This window comes from Notamacropus eugenii, chromosome 5 (genome assembly GCF_028372415.1).
Source record: "Notamacropus eugenii isolate mMacEug1 chromosome 5, mMacEug1.pri_v2, whole genome shotgun sequence".
Taxonomy (NCBI): Eukaryota; Metazoa; Chordata; class Mammalia; order Diprotodontia; family Macropodidae; genus Notamacropus; species Notamacropus eugenii.
The window spans coordinates 410,820,349-410,841,863 of NC_092876.1; the positions used below are offsets into that span (position 1 = coordinate 410,820,349).

General features: G+C 36.6%; 1 long non-coding RNA gene across 1 annotated transcript in view; it reads left to right on the forward strand.

Moving 5' to 3' along the window:
• LOC140506970 (uncharacterized) overlaps positions 1–21,515 on the forward strand; it is a 115,974-nt gene that overhangs the window by 15,699 nt on the left and 78,760 nt on the right. The window contains exon 2 of the long non-coding RNA XR_011968173.1: positions 1,994–2,102. This is a non-coding gene — a long non-coding RNA (uncharacterized lncRNA). The remainder of the gene's footprint in view (positions 1–1,993; positions 2,103–21,515) is intronic.

Consider the following 21,515-nt stretch of genomic DNA (forward strand, 5'->3'; position numbering starts at 1 on the left):
AAACATAAATGACCAATTATAAGGGTCTCAATAAGGTGAAGCTGTTTACTTCTAATATGTGAAAATATCAGTACTCTGAGGGCAGTTTGAAAAAAAGTTTGGGCTGAACTGTGTATGATGGGGTAATTCTATGAAAAATTAAACTGTGTAGGAACAGATAAAAAGGATTAATTATCTCATAAAAATGACACATGAAAGGAAGAATCAATACAGAAGAAGCAAGTGAGACGGGGAAGGGGAGTATTACTGGAACCTTACTTTCATTGGAAATGGACTAAAGGGGGAATGACAAATATATCTAGAAAGGTATGAAAATCTAAATTTAGAAAGAATATAGAAATAAGAGGGCAAAATTGTAGTGTGGGGCAGGGAGAGGATAAGGGAGGGACTTTTAGAGTGGAGCAGAGGTTAAGGAATAGGAGGACCAGGTAGCAGGGAGAAGTTAAGCAAAGGAGTGTGGAGGGATAGAGCAAAGAGGGTGAGAAGGGTGGTAAGGAAAAATAGGAAGGAGAGAAATACACAGCAAGCAATTATAGTTTAGAATTGTGAATGGGATGAATTTACCCATAAAACAAAAATGGATAGATTAAAAGTCTGAATTCAACAATGTATCCCTTTTAGGAAACACAATAAAAATGAGAGATAAACACAAAGATAAAATAAAAAGCTAGAGTATAACTTATTATGTTAAAAAAAAAAAAAGCAAGGGTAGTAATCGTGATCTCAGATAAAATTAAAGCTAAAATAGATTTAATTAAAAGAGAAAAATAAGGAAACTACACTGTGTCATCAATATTATACAATATTCTTTTAGACTATTTAAACTAGACAATACGAAATACTTGAGCGTATACCTGCCAAAATAGACACAGGAACTACCTGATCATAAACGTAAAATATCTTTTATACAAATAGTCAGCTTTAAATAATTGGAGTAATATTTATGGTTCATGGGTAGGAAAAGACAAAATAATAAAAAAAACAGTTTTACCTAATTTATTCAATTCCATCCCAACTAAAAAACTAAAAATATATTTTACTGAGTTAGGAAAAAAATAATAAAGTTAATTTGGAACAACAAAAGGTCAGGAATTTTAAAGAAACTAGGGAAAAATGATATAAAGGGAAAAGATTCAATAGTGTCAGATCTTAAACTACATTATAAGGCAAGAGCATTATTGAAGTATAAAATGGATAATTTTGATTATTTTAAAATAAAATTTTTGTATAAATAAAGCCAATGTAGCCAAGAAAAAAGCGAATGGTGAAAACTGAGGGAAAACTTTAATACACAATCTCTCAGATAGGATGTAATTGTGTTGGAATATTGCTCTGGTTCAGGAAATGATGAGCTTGTTAATTTAGAAAAGCATGGAAAGACTTCAAACTGTGAAGGAAGATGCTATCCACATACAGAGAAAGATAATAATTGGAAATATGCATAGTACAGTTTTACATATATGTGTGTGTATGTAATATGTATATAAACATATGTATGTATATATGTATGTTTATATGTGTGTTTATAAATATTTATGTATGTATGTATATATGTATATCCATATTTAATTGTAGCCTTCTTTACGGTGGGAGGGGAGAAAGAAGGAAAAAAAATTAATGTTAAAAGTACGTAGAAGAGGACAAAAGAAAACCCAGAAGGAAGAAAAGAAAAGTTGAGTGGCTTTGAAACCAATGTGTGGTATTTATTATGTAAATTTTCTTGAAACAGAAATTTCTTCTTTTACATTGAATCCTCTCATGTTCTGTTGTGTACATGTAATTTTTTTTTCTTTTCTCATTTCTTATTGAAGTTTAAAATGAATAAGGAATTTTAAAAAAATAAAATAATTTTAATCTTGGTCAAAAGAATTGTTTGATGAATACATGTATATTTCCAGAGACTAAAAGAAAGTCATTTTTCTCCTTTTCATGACACATTTAAACAAATGACTAACAGGTGCTGAATGTGCTGAACATTCTGTTCTCTGAATAGGTTCCTAGGAAGTTGGTGACTCTAGGAAGAATGTTTCATTTTCAAACTCCATTGAACACTATCTGCGTTTGGACAATAATTTGAAAGCTACACCTTTGGAAATATAAAGGTACTAACAAAGTTGTTTGTCCAACTAGATTAAGAAGTTTTGCTTAAAATACCTCTGTCCACTAGCATAAAGACTGGATAATGAGCATTTTTGTTGATAATTAATTTCAAGAATTATGCTAGGAAGAAATATTGTAACTTATTTTTCCTTTCTAATAGAGAGAAAACTTGGTTGACTCAAAGTGGCATTCATGATTTAAAAACAAAAAGAGAGGGGAACTATAAACTAAAGGGGGGAACCGTTTGTCTATCTAGATTAGGAATGTAAAGTCACTATTTTTTTTTATTACATTAACATAGATATCTGTGGATGTGCTTCATACTTTGCCTAATAAGGCAAATAGATGAATTCAAGAGACAGTATTTGTAAATCTTAAATTAGAACATATACTACTATAATGAATAAATCATTTTGCAGTGCAATGGGCCTGATTCTGCTTTGAGAAGCACAGGGTTCTTTTTTTGAAGGACAATTAATCTTTTGAGAGAAATGAATATTAATAACCAATGATTTGGGGAGAGCTAGAGTTTCCCCTTTTTTTCTGTGTTCCTCATTTCAAAGTTCAGTCCCTTGAAGGACATTACAGATAATAAGGTTGGATTAACTTTTTTAACAGTTTTGTTCAGATCTTGCCTAGAGAGGGAAGTTATTGTCCTCTACTCAGGGGTGGAGATCAATTCTTTGAATAGATTGCTCAAGACTGGGACTAACTTAAAAGTAAAAGACATAATGAAAGTTCATTAGAACAGGGACAGCCCCTCATCATAATATCCATTCTCTCATTAATTGTTAGCCAATCAGAGCTGATTGCCATCCTCAGATATATCCCTCTTCCAAGGGCATATAAGTCAAAAGTCTCCTGCCATGATTGTCTTTGGCATTTGAGAGTGCCACTGACCTTGTATTAAAATGTTAGCTTAATTAATAAAATGGCTAATTACCTAGAAATCATAACTATCAAACTTTCAGTTATAGCGACCTAGAAGAAGGGACCAGAACATTATACCCTAGATCAGGGGTGGAGAACCTGCATCCTGGAGGCCACATGTGACTCTTTAGGTCCTCTATTGTGACCCTTTGACTGAATCCAAACTTTACAGAACAAATCCCAACCAAAGGATCATGCTTGAGGACTAGAAGGTCACATGTGGCCTCCAAGCCTCAGGTTCCCCATCCCTGCCCTAGATTCTTAACAAAATCTCCCCATATCTTGGGACCATATGGACAGTTTCTCTACATTGGAAATTCTCTATTAAGAATGACTGTGATCTCCCTTTCTTTTTCACCAGTAATTACTTTCACTGGCTAAGTTTATATGTTCTGTCTGGTTTTGGTTTTGGGCTGTAGCTTTCTAACTTTCTTTCTCACAGGAGGGCATTACAGTCAATTATATGCATCTACTTGAAAAAGATCCCCTGAAGTAAGCTGTATGGAGATAAAAGAGGGAAATCTGTGTACACAGTAAGGAGGTACCTGGAAAATTCATGATATTTTTTACTTCAGCTTATGAAGATCCAATGGATTAGTATGAAACCCCAAAGTACTAGCAATATATTCTGAATTTTTCTTTTGCAGGAATAGGGTTTCAAAAAAGGGGAAATCTGGGTCATTACCTGGGGAGAGAATCTGTAAAGCAACAAACTTGCTTTCAAATTTGGGGGTTACATATATATTAAGCTCTGTCTCTGTCTGTCTGTCTGTCTTTCTGTCTCTCTTTCTGTGTGTGTGTGTGTGTGTGTGTGTGTGTGTGTGTGTGTGTGTGTGTGTGTTGTGTAAAGGGAGATATCTTTCAGGATTGTGTGTGATTAAAACCCTGCAAAGATGACTGAGCGAAGCCCCATTCTTAGGATTTTTCAGGCAGAGGTGTGTCAAAGGAATAAAAAGAAATCTGCTGTGGGCAGATCAGGAAGCAGACAAGTAAGAAAGCAGGGGTAGAAAGCTCTGCCAAACAAGTAAAGTCGTTTTTAATCTCAACTTTGATTTCTGTATGTTTTTGTCTGTGTTTTGTCTTTCTCTTAAGGACATGGCCTGCATTTGCTAGATGGGGGGAACTGACAAAGCAGGATGAGACTCCCCTAAGCTATAATGTTTTAAAAGGGACAATTTTAATTTTAAAGAGTTCCTTTCCATCCTTTGATTGTAAGTTTGCAATTTTGGAGGTGGAATCAGAGAAGGGATTTCTCTCTCTGTAAAAAATGCCAAGTTTTTGTTTTGCTTTCGCCTTTGGGTGGAGCTTTAGAGCATGCTTTAAGCAAGTAAGGCTAATTCAGTTTCCGCTGGACAAAAGGGATATTTTGATCACTCCAAAGTTAGAAGAATTCAGGTGTAACTAAATCCCAAAGTTAAAGTTTGTAGATTATGTTTAAATTAAATCTAGGGTACTGTCTTTGCTTCTGGGTCATCTCCTATACCCACCTTACCTCACCCCCACCCCAATATATCTGGCATCAGGGCTATATGTTTAAAACTGCTAAAAATAACTTTTATGTCTTTTAAGACACTTTGATCAGGGCTTTTCTCATAGTCTTAAAAGAATCACTTCAGAATTTCAGTAATTTATGTTTAACGTGTATATTACCATTGTAAAAACTTTATATAAGTAATCTTGGTGAAAATTATGAGAGAACTATAACTCTCTTTACTTAGGAATTATTAAGTGTTAACTCTTTCTTGAGATTTGGAAAGGTAAAGAGTAGTAGGAAAGGAGGATTTTTTAATTTGGAAAACTTTTTTTAGGCAACATAACAGAACTCTCACATTAAGTAGGCAGTCAAGCCTTTTGTAAGCTGTTAACAGGATTGAGAATGAAAATGGAGGACACAGGCAACATGTTCCAAGCCCCTCAGTTTCAGATGGTCTAATCTAAGAGGACAAAAGAAATCTGATGAGCCACATGTTCCTAAGTGTGATAATTTAAATCTTTTACATACTGTTGTTGAGGTTTAGGGATGCTGGTGTTGAGGTCAGGGTTGGGAGAGCCGTCAGGTGTGAAAGAATTCACTTAGGCTACTTTCTCTTAACCAAAGAGAGCTTTATTGACACAAAAGCAGCTGGCTAGCCATGGAAGAAAGACTAGCAATTGACAGAGGGACATGGCCTTGTTTTTATAGGAAGACAGGGGAAATTTTATGACTCAGGATGAGGGAGATAAGAATTTTATCATCCAGGACAAGGGAAGGTTATCCAGGACAAGATAAGGGGAAGAGACTTTAGGATGCCCTCCAGCTCAGGAAGGGCCTCACTAGGTACTGGAAAAACAACCCTTCACATAATTTTTAACCCTTAGGACACTGTCTGTATTCACATCACTGGGATCCTGCCTCAAATGAATTCAACCCAAGTCTTCTTGGGATTATTAGACATCTGTCAGAGGGGTGTGATTCTAAAAATCCACAATATTGGTCAGACTCTTAAGGAATCTGAGTGCTTGGAGGCAAGATGGATCTTATATACAGAAAGACTGGGAAGGATCTAGGAGAGGCCAAGTAGTCTGAGGTGATTGGGAGAAGGTGTCTAGGAAAGATCTGGATGGGACTGGTCAGAGTTGGGGTGACTGGGAGGTAACAGAGAAGGGCAGGGAACACTAGGAACCCGGACCATGAGGTCAAGGGAGAATGGGGTTTAGATAGGATCAAGGATGGGAAATAGACAATGGAGGGCTAAGAACTGGAAAATTAGGCATGGGACACAATGAAAGGCCAGTTGAGAGGATTACTGGAGTGAGTAGATGGTTCAGAGGAACTCCTGAGACTTGACCAAGTGGGAGAATTCAAGGAGAGTTCAAGGTGGAAATTCCAGGGCCTGTAGACAAATGGGACCCAAATTTTGTGGGGGTAAGCGATAAAGGTATAGGCTCAGCCCATACTCCGTCACTATCCCTTTTAAAATCTTTGACAGAGGAATCCCATAATATGAAATGCTTGGAATAAATAGCCCTTGTGTAAAATATATTAAATCACTGAAATTATAAATTAGGATTCTATATGATATTATTTGGGAAATAGATTCAGATATGATAGAATTTGTTCTGGTCTCACTTCAAGTGAAATTTATTATTTTAATATCCATCATTACACTCTATGGGTCAGGAAGTGTGTTAATAAGCCAAGTTACCCTAGGTAATGTTATTTGTAATGTGTTAAAGAAAAGTGCCCAGCATTAATTTGATAATTTGTTGTTTTAAAAATATTATTAGAAAAGTTCATTAGTTTTTACTTCTTTTGGATTATGGATTTAATTGTTAAAAGACTGAAGTAAATATGTCATAAAGAAAAAAATAAAAATCAGGATCTAGCCCCATGCTTTGGTTAAAGTGCAGTTATTTGATTTAAGTTAAAAAAATAGAAATTGCAAAGGAAAAGATTTTTATAAACCAGTCTTTAACTAGCTTTAGTCTACAAGTAAGGTTACACAAATGTCTGGTTCATCATATCCACCTACCTTTCAGAATAATCTGTAGGAAGCCAATATTAAATCTAACATTTACCACACAAATATTGGATATGGTTAAAAAAAATATTGGCTATGGTGATCTATGGTAAGATTTTAAATGTTTCCTTGTATTGTTAACTCCTGTGAAAGCTTTTGTAGGTTTCTGATGGGAATTGACCACTCTCCCCTGCCATTCAACTAGAATCTTATAATATTTTAGCCCAACACTCTTTAAGCTAGCCTAATGATAACAGATGTGAACTCAAACTGTTTGTGAAACTTTCTATGTCTTTTCTGAGCACATATCTGACAGAATACTTAGGCCAGCTCCTTATCTGATAAATCTCCAAGTTAGGTAAAGGAGGCAAGGGATTGAGAATTGATGCAGCTCTCAAAGGAAGTAAGAGAAAAGGTTACACAGAACTGGGAACTGTCACCACATGCCCTTTTTTTTTTTAAAGAAATATATGATTTTATGGATAATCATCTTTTTTTCTTTTGAAGGGCTAAGAGTAATAGGCCTTGGAAATTGAAATGTTACCATTAGTGATTATAAAGCTGGATTCAATTCGATTTAAACCAAAATCTGTCCTAAAGTAAATAAGAATGGAGTCTGAGTGTGTTCTCCTATTAGGATAGTTATGGTAAATTGGAACTTAACACAAAAGATATTTGTTATTTGGCCTTAAGAAATTCATTAGCTGTGTGACCCAAGTAAGCCACTGCATTTCTGTTTACCTGTTTCCTGTGATATAAAGGGATAATGATAGCACCTAATTCTCAGGGTCTTTGTGAGGATCACATGATTGTAAAGTGATTTTAAAACAGTGCTTGGCAAAGAGCAAACACTGTGGTAATATTATTATTCCTTTAGTTAGATGTAATTGCTGCATACTTAATAACTTTATATGGGTTTTTAGATGTGATGGTGATGAGATGATTGGTTTTCATCTCATGAGGTAATTTGGAAACATTCAACTGAGCTGGGGTCACTCGATTGGTAATAGGTTTTATTTCAAGTTTTTAATACGTGATACTATTTATGGTATTGTTATATTTCTGAATTTTATCAGAATGTGAAATTTGGTAAACTATCGTATCAGCTATGTTGTTACGAAAGCAAATTCTTTTATAATATAGGTATTGGTAGATTAAGAATTGCACTATTAAATCAAGGTAAAAAAAATTGGTTAGAAAACTGTTAGGTCATTTTTCAGTCCTGTTGACCACATGCTGCAATATTCTGAAGTACTGTAATTTAAGAACTTATAAACTTCCAAATTTTGCCTATATTTAAGAAGAAGTTTCACAAATTATGAGATTGTGAACTAAACTATTTGAGGTCATTGTTATATTGTTAAAAATCTATCAAGCATTTTCATAGGTATTTTTAAAAGTAAAATTAATGATTGTAGGAAAAAGCACAAATAAAGTACTTTGGAAAGTCTTTTATAGAACCACAAGGATTCTTGGAACCATCTAGTCATAAATTTTTATCAATCCTGTGCATGAGTGTACTGTGTTGTGGAATTCCTACTGAGTAAATGAGATACAAATAATCCTTACACAAAATGAGGGTTTAATTTTCAAGCCTTCTTTTGATGTAGAGTGAATATACATACATGCATATAAATACACATACATACACACATGTATATATATATGTGTGTATGTTTGTATATGTGTGTGTGTGTGTGTATAAATATATAAAAACCCTGTCCCTAGTAGGGGGATCCAAGGCAGTGTGAGAAGATCTCAGTACTTATACCAGTGGCTGTGAAGGGAGCTGTAGCCCTGACAGTGAGGGGTAACAGCAACTATGAGACAAGTTTGATTCATAGCAGGGCTTCATGACCAGAACATGGGTACTTGTCCAGTGCTTATTCAAGCTCAGAGAACATCTGGTGCTGGTCAAAGCAATATAATAGTTACCACCAATATTAACTAGGGTCGGGGAACTGACATATGTCCTTGCTTGCAAGCCGTTTCCCTCACTTTGAAATTAAACTTCTGTCTGGTTTCCTGACTCTCTCGTCTCTAGCTTGCTCTGTTCAACTGTGGTCTCCCACAGGTTCCATCCAACTGACTATGTATGTATGTATGTTAATCTGAAGGTTTACCGCAATTGACCAGTGCTGTTTTTCTAGGGGTTTAAGAACTATCACATATTCACTTATCACATATTCACTATCTATGTGAGATAACAGAATGTGATTATTTCCTTGATCTCTAGTGATAATATTTTATAGCAGGATGAGTTTGTGCTCTAGGAGAAGACAAAAGGAAGAAAGAGATACTGAGTAAATTTTTCAAGATCTGTCAAACTTTGTTATTGCGATCATGCTAAATTCTTTTTCATTTTTGGCATTTCTTCATTTAGAAAAACTGAATCTCCTTCCCACTGCAAACACCTTTTGAATAGAGAGGAATGGTACTTAGGATTTTGTTTTGTTTTTATGGCACTTTTGAGATTGGTTTATGATACTTAAAAATAATTTATACCAACTTTGTTCTGATAAGTTCCAATTTAAAAGATTTATTTTTGTTTTAAGGTTGAATATGAGATAGTTATCTATAAATTTAGAGGTTACCAAATAATTTATGTCACAAAAGTCTATTGATTATCTTAACATCAAGATGAGGTTTAAGCTGTTTTTAAGAAAGAAAAATACTTTTAGGAAGGAATCTTAAGTAAAAGATCTTTCATTCACATATTTAAGTAAGGATTTTTTGTGTGTGATTTTTGGAAGACCTGATAAATTTTATTTGTAAGTCAATTTATTGCAATAATTTGATGGTATTGATAACACTGTGTCCAGACCTACTGTAATTAGTGAGACTTTACTGTTTGAGAAAAAAGCTTATTTTGGGACCTAAATATTCTTTTGTGTATAAAATAATATACGTATGTTTGTTATATACTTGAATATTTCTAATGTTACCAAGTCCTACTTTTTCTTCCTTTAAAATGTCTCTTGAATTTACCTTTTCCATTCCGTTACCGTTATCATTTTACTAATCTAGACTTCACCACTTTGATGCTTATGTCAGTCGTCTGCTAATCAATAAATAATAATTATTAAGTGCCTACTATGTTCCAGGCACTGTGTTAAGTGTTAATTGTTAAGCTCACAATTTAATGGGAAAGACAACAAGAAAACAAATATGCACGAACAAGTTATATAAAGGATAAACAGGACAAAGGAAGGCAGTAGAATTAAGAGGAGTTAGGAAAGGCTTCCTGTAAAAGATGGGATTTTAGTTGGGACTTGAAGGAATCCAGGGAAGCCCATAGGTAGATATAAATAAAGAGGGAGATTATTTCAGGTTGACAGAGAAAATATCGGTATCTAAGAGATGGAGTGTTTGCTTGTAGAGTAGTAAGGAGGCCAGAGTCACTAAAGAGAATAAATGTCAGGGAGTGAGGTGTAAGAAGATGGGAAAGGTAGGAGGGGGAAAGGTTGTAATGAATTTTGTATGCCAAACAGAGGATTTCGTATGTGGTCCTGAAGGTCGTTGGGAGCTGTTTGAGTTTATTGAGTTATAGAAAGGTGTGTGTGACATGATTGGACTTTCACTTTAGAAAAATCAATTTAGTGACTGAATGAAGGATGGATTGGACTGAGAAGAGACTTGAGGCAGGTAGATGCACTAGCAGGTTACTACAATATTGCAATCAAAATGGTATAGGATGTTCAAGGGCGGACTAGCTCGTCCAGTGTGAGGGCTTGCTGAGCCCTTTTCAGGACTGCTCATCTACCTTTGGTGTCCACCGGTAACTCAGTTTTCACCTGTGACTCCAAAAAGCTGTAGCATGGATAGTGGTCACACCCAAGTAAAACCTTCTTCGCAGATGGGCTAAACCAAGTTGAAGGTAATTGACAGGCCTCAAAACTATTGGTGAAGCAGGGGGGTATGTCTACTTTAAGCATGGGAAGACTTCCACCAGTGGAATGGGCAGATGAGAACAATTTGTTCCAGTGACCATGAAGGTGGTTGAAGTAGGTGCTGTGGAGGGCTTAGAACTTTGTCTGCATCCTGGGTCATCTTCAGTCATTCTGATTTTTGTCTTGCCACTCGAATTCAATGACTCTGGAAGAGATGTTGTGCAACTCTGCCTCATTTAAATCCAATTTATTCACAAGTCAAGTCATCGTCCCATGATGTTAATAGTCTCTTAAAAAAAAAAAAAAAAGAACAACATTGTAGTGGTCCGGGTAAAAAGTGATGAGGTGATGTACAATAAAGAGCTGCACCAGAGTGGTTCCACTGACAGAGGAGAAAAGGAGATGTATTTGAGAGATGCTGCAAAAGCAAAACTGACAGGTCTTGACATAGATTAAGGTGAGAGATAGTGAGGAGGTGAGGATGAAACTACATTGTAAGCCTGAGAGACTGGGAGGATGGTGTTGTCCTTTATAGTAATAGGGAAGGTTGGGAAACTTAAGGGGGAAATAAAATGAGTTCCATTTTGCACATGTTGAGTTTGAAATGTCCATTGGACAAACAATTCAAGATATCTTAAAGGCATCTGGAGATATGAGAGGAGAGGTTAGGATAGGAAAGGCAGATTTGAAATCATCATCATAGAGAGGGCAACTGAATCCATGGGAACTGAAATCATCAAGTGAAATTGTGGAAATAGAGAAAAGATAAGAAGACCCAGAATGAAACCCTTCGGAATATCTACTGTTAGAAGACATGATCTGGATGAGGATCTCACAAAGGAAAAGGAGAGATCAGATAGGAAGGAAGAGATCCAGGAGAGAGTAAAGTCCCAAAAGTACAGAAAGGAAAGAGTGATCAACAGTGTCAAAGGCTGCAAACAGGTCAAAGAAAATGAGGATTGGAAAGATCATTGGATTTGGCAATTAAGGGAGCATAGGAAGCTTTAGAGAGAACAGTTTTGGTGAAATGATGAGTCAAAAGCTGGATTGTAAGGAGTTGAGAGGAAGTAGAGAGGAAATAGAGGCACTTATTAGGGATGGCCTTTCAAGGAGTTTAGCCACAAAGGGTAGGAGAAATATAGGTTAGCAGAGATGGAAGGATCAAATGAGGCTTATTGACAATGGAGGAAAAATGGGCTTGTTTGTAGGCAGAAGAAAGAGCAACCAATAGACAAGGAAAAATTTAAAATAAGCGAGAGTGGCAACAATAGAGGGGAGTAATCCATTGGAGGAGACAGAATGGAATGGAATTGTTGAGTACAGGAATCAGCCTTGATAATGAGTAAAGTCACTTCACGATGTGAGACAGGATGAAGGAAAAGTAATGGTAGAAGATATACGAGTGATATGAGTTGAGGAAGAGTGAGTTCATGGCAAATGGCCTCATTTATTTTCTGCAAAATATGAAAAAATGTAGTCAGTTGAAAGGATGGGGGTAGAGACAGCCATGAGAAGATTAAGGAAAGATGAAAATGTTGGGAAGAGCTGCTGTGGAGAGTGAAGTAGTGAAATGATGAGGAAGGTATAGAAGGACTGACTAGCACCACTGAGGACCCAGATGAGCTTCTGTAACATCAGTTTATAGAAGACCCAGTTAGAATGAATGTGTGATTTTCTCCACACCTATGTAGAAACTAAAGTGGTGAATGGTAGGAGTAACACCAGCCTGAGGCTTAGCAGGGCACAATCAGTGAAATAAAAAGGGAGTTAGGGATTTAAGAGAAGTGAACAGCACAGAGTAGAAATGATTAGTCATTTCTTCCTGAATCCAGTCTCTCTCTACTGTCACTTCTTTCTGCAAACCACTGACCATTAATTTTTTAAAAATATTGTTAAATACAATATAATATATAAATATGTATATTAAATATAATATAATAAATAAAAATAAAATGTTGTTTAAAATATCATAATGTTATTCTCCTGCTCAATAATCTATAGATGTTTGCTATCAGAATTAAGTCCAAACTCCTCCGCTTATTTTACTTTTTTAAAATAAACTTGGTTAATGTCTTTCTTTGTTTTTATATAACTACAATAATTTCTTTATCTGCTGCATACTTTTCAATTTCAGTTTTCCCTTTTAACAAAGATAAAAAAGAATTTAAAGCTCAACCAACAAATTAAATAGGGATACATGTAAATTACTCAGGTAAATAAAAATCAGATTCATAAATATAAAATGAAAGAGACATGCCTACACAGCAATTTTTCTGGGGACAAAAAGATGGGGAGGGGTTGGATTTCCCAAGCCATGTGAATCACAAGATGGAAGACTAGGTATTTTCTGTGATCCTCCCAGGCTCTTCAAAGCAGAAATTGTTCCTTGGAGACAAAACAGTTTTGACTGTCTCCATGGTCCAGGACAGGAAAAATCCAAAGAAGCTAAAAGATCCTTGAACCAATGCCTAACTCATGTTCACTTATGTTCCTTCCCTGCCCCACTCCCCATTTTCCGCCACACTCCCTGTAAGAAGGCTGCACTAGTCAACCTGACCTTGCAACAGAATACTAAACCCTAACCTCTGACCCACCCAGGCTGCCTCTTTGCAAAGCCACAATGATTCAAACTCCAAATTGCAGAAATTTGCTGGGGCCTTGATAACCATCACCTCCCCAGTGTCCTGTGCTTCAACAAGCTCCACAACAGAGTGGAGGAGAGGAGGAAACAGGCAAGACACATGTGTAGGTTTGTTAATAGTGTTCAGCTCCACACTTTATTTCTGGACGCTTCCTAGTGCTGTAAAATCCAAACTTCAAATGGCAGAAATGCGCCAAGGTTGGGAAAATAGAAATATGGCAGCACTCTACACTGCTAGTCCAGAAAGAATATCCCAGGCATCAAACTCCAGGGCACACAGTGCTAAAGTTAACAATTCAATTCAGAAACAACACATTCTGCAAGTGACCTGGGAGAAAGATCTTCAAATACAAAGAGCTACAGAAGTCAAACCTCTTGATAAGGATTAAAGAGGAGGGTATAAAAGTTAGCTTGAAGAGTAACATAAAAAAACTAAGATCTTGAATTGGGTCATATGACATTAAGTGTGGAGTCTGAAACATTTAACTCTGTCACCTGTTGATTTTTTTTTTAAGAAGTGGTCTATCATTTTTAATCATATATTATCTAGTTATTTTATTAAAACTTCTCTTCTAACATGTCGACTTGTATTCTGAAGAAGGTTGCTTCAGCCCATATATTTCTTTTGCCCACAGGAATCTTCATAGAGATTTATTTATTTGACCTATCAAAACGCATTAGAAGAGCAGGGTAGATTCTTAACTTTTTTTCCTTTATCATTCTCTACCCTCCTCCTCACATGTCCCCGAATAAGACATCTGCACTTTTCTAGAGGGAGAAGAGCTTTGTCAAAAACCTCTTTGTAAATTGGAACCATTTTTCATAAGCTTAGTGGATTTTGCATTAGATTGACTAAAATCTAGTTATTTTATAAGCCCCCAAAATGTGTTCCCACTTTCTTAGTTCAACATACTACCTAATATCTAGTTAGTATATATAGCTCTCTCCAAAGTTATTGATAATGTTTTAATTGCCAAATATTAGAACCTTTTCTCAATCTTAATTTTTCTTGACACATGTTGGCATTGTTGACTATTCTCAATTGTAGTATACTCTCTCCTCTCCAGGTTTCTTTAACCCTATTCTCTCTTGGTTTCCCTCACTGTCTGACTGCTCCTTTCCTGTCCTCTTTTGTGGTTCATCCATATCACTCTCTACTCAGGGTCTGTTCTGTAACTCTATACCTTCTCTTACTATACTCTTTTACTTGGTGACCTTATCAGCTTCCATGAGTTTAATTATCATGTCTATACAGATGCAGGGGCAGTTATGTGGCACAATGGATAGAAGACACAGTCTGGAGTAAGGAAGACTTGATCTGAGTTCTAATCTAGCCTCAGATACCTACTAGCTGTGTGAGCTTGGGTCAGTCACTTAACTCTGTTTGCCTCATTTTCCTCATCTGTAAAATCAGCTGATGAAGGAAATGGCAAACTACTTCAATTTCTTTTCCAAGAAAGCCCCAAATGGGGTCGTATAAAGTTGGTCATCACTGAAACAACTGAACAATATCAACATACATATAGAGCCCTAATCTCCTACACCCCAGTAACATATCTCCTACTTTTCACCTGAGATGTCCCAGGGATATCTCAAACCCACTATTTTCAAAACTGTACTGATTATCTTTCACTCAAATCCATTCCCTTCCAAACTTCCCTATTTTTATGGATTATAACACCACCTTCCTAGTCGCCCAGATTTGAAAACTCAGTATTATCCTAAACATTTCCATCTCTTTCACTTCATATATCTCAAATTACACCATTTTGTAAAACCTTACCATTTCTACTTCTATTGCATCTCTTGCATTTGTCCATTTCTGTCTTCTCACATGACCACCATCTTAGTTCATGCCTTCCTAATCTCTCACCCGAACTATCATGATAACCTCCTCATTGGTCTCCCTGCCTCATGTCTCTCCCCTCTGACTCAACCACACAGCTAAGTGATTTTCCTAAAGGGCAGATCTGATCATGTCTAGTTCTCAATAAACTACAGTGGTTCCCTATTTTCTCCAGGATTAAATAAGAGTTCCTCTGTTTAGCTTTTAAAGCTCTTTAAAACCTGGTCCCAACCTACTTTCCAACCTTATTATACATCATTCCCCTTCCTGTACTCTATGATTTAGCCTTTGGCCTTTCAGTTTCTCACACATATCACTCCATCTCCTACATACATGGCTTTATTTTGGCTATCCCCCACAGCTGGAACGTATTCTCATTTCACCTCCAACTTTTAAAATGCCTTGTTTTCTTCAAAACCTTGCTTAAACAATGTACTGTACAGGAAATCTGTCCTGTTATGCCTTTACACCCAAAATGATCTCCTCTAATTACCTTGTGTTTATTTTGCATATAATTATTGATGTAGAGTTGTCTGCACCAATAAAATGCAAGCTACTTGAGCACAGGGACTGTTTCATTTCTATTCTGTTATCTGCAGTGCCTGACAGTGTCTGGAACATACTAGACACTTAATAAATATTTTTCAGTTGGTGCCAATTAATGCGAAGACTCCTGTGATTGTGGTAGTAAGTAGTAATTTTCACAAATAAACCAAAATAGTGCACATCATTTTTATATTCCAGTAACCAAAATCTAATTTATATGAAAATAGCTATCTACAAATCAAATCCTATAGAGTTTGGAAAGTGGCATGTGTCCCTTCATAAACCATTAGCTCATTCATTCCATAAATTTTTATTAAGCACCTACTACACTCAATTTTAATTACTTATAATAAATTTGTTATATGATGCTCTAAGTTCATGAGCAAGTTGAATGAGATATGGTTTCAGTATTCAACAAGTTTGCAATTTCATAGGCCAATATTATTCCCTTTCTAGTACGTTCTTCAAGCTACAATTAAAGCTACTACTACTATTCCACACTACTATTAAGGTGGATAGAGAACTCCAGGCATGGAGACAGAAAGACCTGACTTCAAATGTGGCCTTACTTACTACTACCCGTGTGGCAGGTCACTTAATGTCTGTTTGCCCCAGGTTCCTCAACTGCAAAATGAAATAATATCATCTACCTCCCAAGATTGTTTATATTAGATAGACAGAGACAAAGATAAATAGACAGATATTAATTGTAGAGGCAACTAAATTGTAGAGGACCTGGAGTGAAGAAGACCTGAGTTCAAATCCATCCTCAGACACTTACTAGCTGTGTAGCCGTGGGCATCAAGACTTTGATTCCTAAAAGGAGGCAAAGTCACTAACCTCTGTTTGCCTCAGTTTCCTCAATGCTAAAATAGGGTTAATAATAGCACCTACCATTCAGGATCAAATGAGAGAGCATTTGTAAAGTGCTCAGCATAGTGCCTGGCACATATTAGGGACTCTGTCACTGCTTATTCCCTTTCCTAAATGCTTTGCATATTCTTCCTGCTGCATGTGGAAGTAAGCCAATGCTGACTTGAAGGATATTGAACAGAACAACTTTGGGGAAATGCCATTCTCAACAAAACAGCTAAATTAGCCAGCCAAAAATAATAGCCTAATAAAAAGTTTTTAGTCTTGCTTAGTTGCTCCAATTTATTGCCAGCACTGAAATTTGAAGTAATGTCAGGAAAAAAAATTTTTTTGGCATTTGATATTCCTATTTCTACTTGTTTTCCATTCTTATTAGCAGATACAACCATAGCTTTTTCTTCTTTAACTCACTTCTTAATTAATGAGTTATTCATCTTTCTGCAATTTAAATGGACCTAAAATAATTTCTTTGATGATTTAACAAAAAAAAAAAATTTGTATCTACTTTAACAACCTTCTGAATACTTTTATATGTAAGTGAAGTATATGGATATGTGTATCCTCATGACTTGATCTAGATATAGCTTGCAGGAAGGCATGGATAGATACTTCTAGAGTGTCTACTACCCACAGTTTTCAAAAGGAAATTTTGATTTGTACTAGGAGGTGAAGCAGAAAATTGGTTTCACAAGGCTGGTCACTTTATTCTCAGAAAAAAGCATACTTGGTGAAGATTTTATTTATCCACCCCTAACTCAAATTTTTAGTCCAGTGGAAATAATTTTTAAGATTAAGCTGAGCTCCTGATTATATTCCCAGGGAAGAGGGCCCCAAAGTCTTTCCCCACCAAATGCCAGTTATAGAAAGACTACACATTATTGTTCAATAGTTCAGTCATGTCTGACTTCATGACCCCATGAACCATAGCACACCAGGCCCTTTCATCCTCCACCAACTCCCCAAATTTGTCCAAGCTTATATTCATTGCTTACATAATACTCTTTCCATCTCATCCTCTGTCATCCCCTTTTCCCTTTTCCTTCAAACTTTTCCAACACCAGGATCTTTTCCATTCTCTTCTCATTATGTGGTCAAAGTATTTAAGCTTAAGCTTCAGCATTTGTCCTTCCAATGACTGGTAAGAATTAATTTCTTTAAGCATTGACTTATTTGATGTTATTGCTATCCAAGGGACTCTCAAAATCTTCTCGAACACCACAATTCAAAAGCATCAGTTCTGCAATGCTCAGCTCTCCTTATATAGTCCGGTGTTCTCAGTCATACATTACTATTTGAAAAACCATAATTTTGACTATACTGACCCTTGTCAGCAAAATCATTTCTCTGCTTTTTTAGTGTGCTATCTAGATTTGTCATAGCTTTCCTTCAAGGAACAAGTGACTTTTAATTTCATGCAGTCACTGCCTGCAGTGATCTTTGAACCTAAGAATAAAAATCTGACACTGCTTCCAATTCTTTTTCTTCTATTTGCCAGAAAATAATGGGACCAGATTCCATGATCTTATATTTTTGGGTGTTTTTTTTTTTACTTTAAACTTGAAGTCAGTTTTTACACTCAAGAAAGCTCTTAGTTCTTGTTCAATTCCTGCCATCAGAGTAGCATCATCTACATGTCTGAAACTGTTGATATTTCTCCTGGCAACCTAGTTGTTGATGTCTCTAGCCTGATATTTTGCATGATGCACTCTGCATATAAATCAAATCAAAGATGACAATATACAGCTTTGTAGTACTTCTTTTCCAATCTCAAACCAACTAGCTGTTCTGTATTCAGTTCTACCTATTGCTTCTTGACTCATGTACATGTTCCTCAGGAGACAAGTAAAATAATCTAGCACTCAGAGAACTTGCCACAATTTGTTGTACTCTACATAGTCAAAAATTTTGGTGTAGTCAATGAAACAAAAGTGGATTTTTTCCTAGAAATCCCTGACTTTCTTCATAATCCTGCGAATTTCAACAATTTGGTCTCTAGTTCCTCTGCTTCTTCATAAATTAACCTTCACTTCTGGTAATTCTTGGTTCACATATTGCTGAAGCCCAGCTTGCATAATGTTAAACATAACCTTGCTGGCATGTGAGATCAGCACAATTATTCCATACTTTGAACACTCTTTGGTGTTACCCTTGTTTAATTTCATGTCTTCAGTCATTTTCTGCAGTGATCTTTGAGCTCAAGAATATAAAATCTAGCTCTGTTTCCATTTCTTTTCCTCCTATTTACCAAAAAGTAATGGGACTAGATGCCATGATCTTAGGCTTTTGATGGTTGTTGTTTTTAATGTTAAGCTTCAAGTCAGCTTTTACACTACATTGATGATGTATTTTTGCTTATTGTTAATGTAATTTTCTTTCTTAATGGGAAGATCTTTCCCATCCATTAATAGGCCCATGAGACCTGCCTGGGTCACATGGAAGTCTGAGTCACATGGAGCCTGTGATGGGAGGAACTCAGTGACCAGGTAGAACAGGAAAGGGTGGCACAAGAAAAGTGGATTAGGAAGAGGTGGAGCTAGAGAAAAGCTGAAAAGAAATGGGTCAGAGAGCAGTCAGAACTGAGAGAAAGAGAAAGGCAGACAGTGAGGCTTGTGAGGGTTTGTTTGTTTGTGGGAAGGCCTCATAATGTGTCTAGACTTCTTGGTTACTGTGATGAGTTTCTTTGTTACTATGATGGATTTGGCTTTCTGGTGTTGGGATTTGACTTTCTAGTGTCTGAAAAAATGTTTTGGTCTATCTGTTGTATTTCATGATTCAGAATTGTGCCACCATATTTATGACTGCTGTAAGCACTGTGAATATCACATTGGTGCTACATACACTCAAGTGGCTGCTTAATTCTTGTTTCGATTCCTGCCATCAGAGTAGTATCATCTGCATATCTGAGATTGTTATCTATTTTTTCTTTTATTATGCCCATTTTTGCATGGAACATTCCCTTGATATTTCTAATTTTCTTGAAGAGATTTCTTGTCTTTCCTATTCCATTGTTTTAATCTATTTCTTTGTGTTGTTTATTTAAGAAAACTTTATCTTTCCTTGCTATCTCTGGAATTCTGCATTCAGTTGGGTATATCTTTTGCTTTCTCATTTCCTTTTTACTTTCATTCTTTTCTCAGCTATTTGTATGGATTTTTCCTTGTTGTTGCTGCCTCCTGTACATTATTGTTCTTCAAGTACTCTATCAGATCTAATCCTTTAATCCCCAAAGTGGTTCAGCACGTGGGCAGACACCAACAGTGGGACCCCTCCATTTGCCTAAGGGCAACACCAGGTAAGCTGACAGACTCCTGTAATCTCTACCCTACCTCACCCCTCAGTGCAGCACTAGGCATGAGGGTGCCCTGGGCAGCACCAGTACAGCACCAGGTAAACAGCCAGGACCTATAGCCTCCAGCACAAGAAGCTTGGGACATTGCCACTTCTGCCTCAGGAGCAGAGCTCAAATTTAAAAGTAAGAAAAAAGAACTAGAAAAGATGATCCATTTTGTTTTACTATAGAAAGTTATTATAGTGACAACTAGAGGCAAAGCCCCAAAGAAAAATGGGAATTAGTCTCAAGCCCAGAAAGAACTCATGGAAAAGCTCAAAAAGTAGTTTAGAAATCAAATAAGAGAGGCAGAAGAAAAATTGGGAAAAGAAATGAGAATGATAATTCTGGGAGCCAAGATGGCAGAGTAAGTAGGAAACCACCATAACTCTCCCATCTTCACTTGCAAACAACCATAAAATAGTACCCCCAAACAAATTTTGGAACAGAAGAACCAGCAAAAAGAAAGAGTGAAACAATCTTTGAGTCCAAGAAACTTGAAAGATCAGCAGGAAAGGCTTATCTCACTTAGGTAGAAGGGGAGCACAGTCCAAAACAAGGAGCATCCCAGCAAGCCAGCAGCAAGTCCTGAGGTGGCAAAACAGTGGGAGATCTTGAGCCTCAGTGCAGTGGAGCAGGTAAACACGAACACCAGGACCTCCCAACTGAATTGGCATAGCCAGGGAAGCAGGCAGACTCCAGCTCTGAGAAATGTCATGTATTTCAGCATAGCCCTGGGCAAATAGGCAGCTGCCAGCAGCCAGAACACTGCATACTTTGGTATAGGCCCCAGGAAATGCAGAAACACCTCACAGGTTTCAGCACACTCCAGAAACCACCACTAAGACCCTGACTTAGCACCAGGTAAGATTCCAGACCCTTATACACTCCAGTAGCACCAGCCCCTCAGCATAGCACCCGCCAGACACAACAGTTCTGAGTAGGACTCAGGGCAACATTGGTGTAGTGTAACAGCAAGATCCCTGACATACACAGGAGAGTCTGCTGTACAGATTCTTAGATCTGCTTTTCTAAAAGGAAAGCAACTTTGGAGGGAACTACAATCACTTTAATCAAACACATACACCAACAGAGAAAATACAAGCAGAGAAATAAAGATCAACAAACAGAGCTTCCAACTGTCTGACCATAAGCAATACATACATCACAAATCAACAGACAGATCCAACTGTCTGACCATTACATACATACAAACTTACCAGAGAGAGAAGCACCAGCATCTGGGTTTTCAAAGCCAGCAGGCCCTTTAACAGCTACCCAGAGTCTCATCTGGACAAACAAACACTTCCAATGAGTAAGCCTCAAAGTAAAACTTTACCTCACAGTATTTATACATGACCATCTGGCCCAGTGCCTCAATAGAAATTAACAAAAAGGTATTGAGGCCCATTAATAGGTGGGGAAGTTCTTACTCTTCCCCCCACACACCATTAACTTTACATTAACTTTACATGTAGCACCAGGTAAATAGGCAGCACCTGTAGCATTTGGTGCGAGAAGCCTGAGACAGTGTTCCTTCCATCCTAGAAAAACGTTCAAATTGAAAAGAAAGGAAAAAGGCCAAAAAAGATGAGCAAAATATCAACCAAACAACACAAGAATTTGACCATATAAAGTTACTATTATGACAGGGAAGATCAAGATACAAACTAAACAAACCAATGGGCAAAACCCCAAAGATAAATCAGTAGTCTTAAGTCATGAAAAAGCTCAAAAAGGAGCTTAAGAATCATGAGAAATAGAAGAAAAATGGGAAATAAATGAAAATGATGCAAGAGAATTATGAAAAAAGAGTCAACATCTTAGAAAAAGAAAACAACTGCTTAAAAAGTAGAATTGG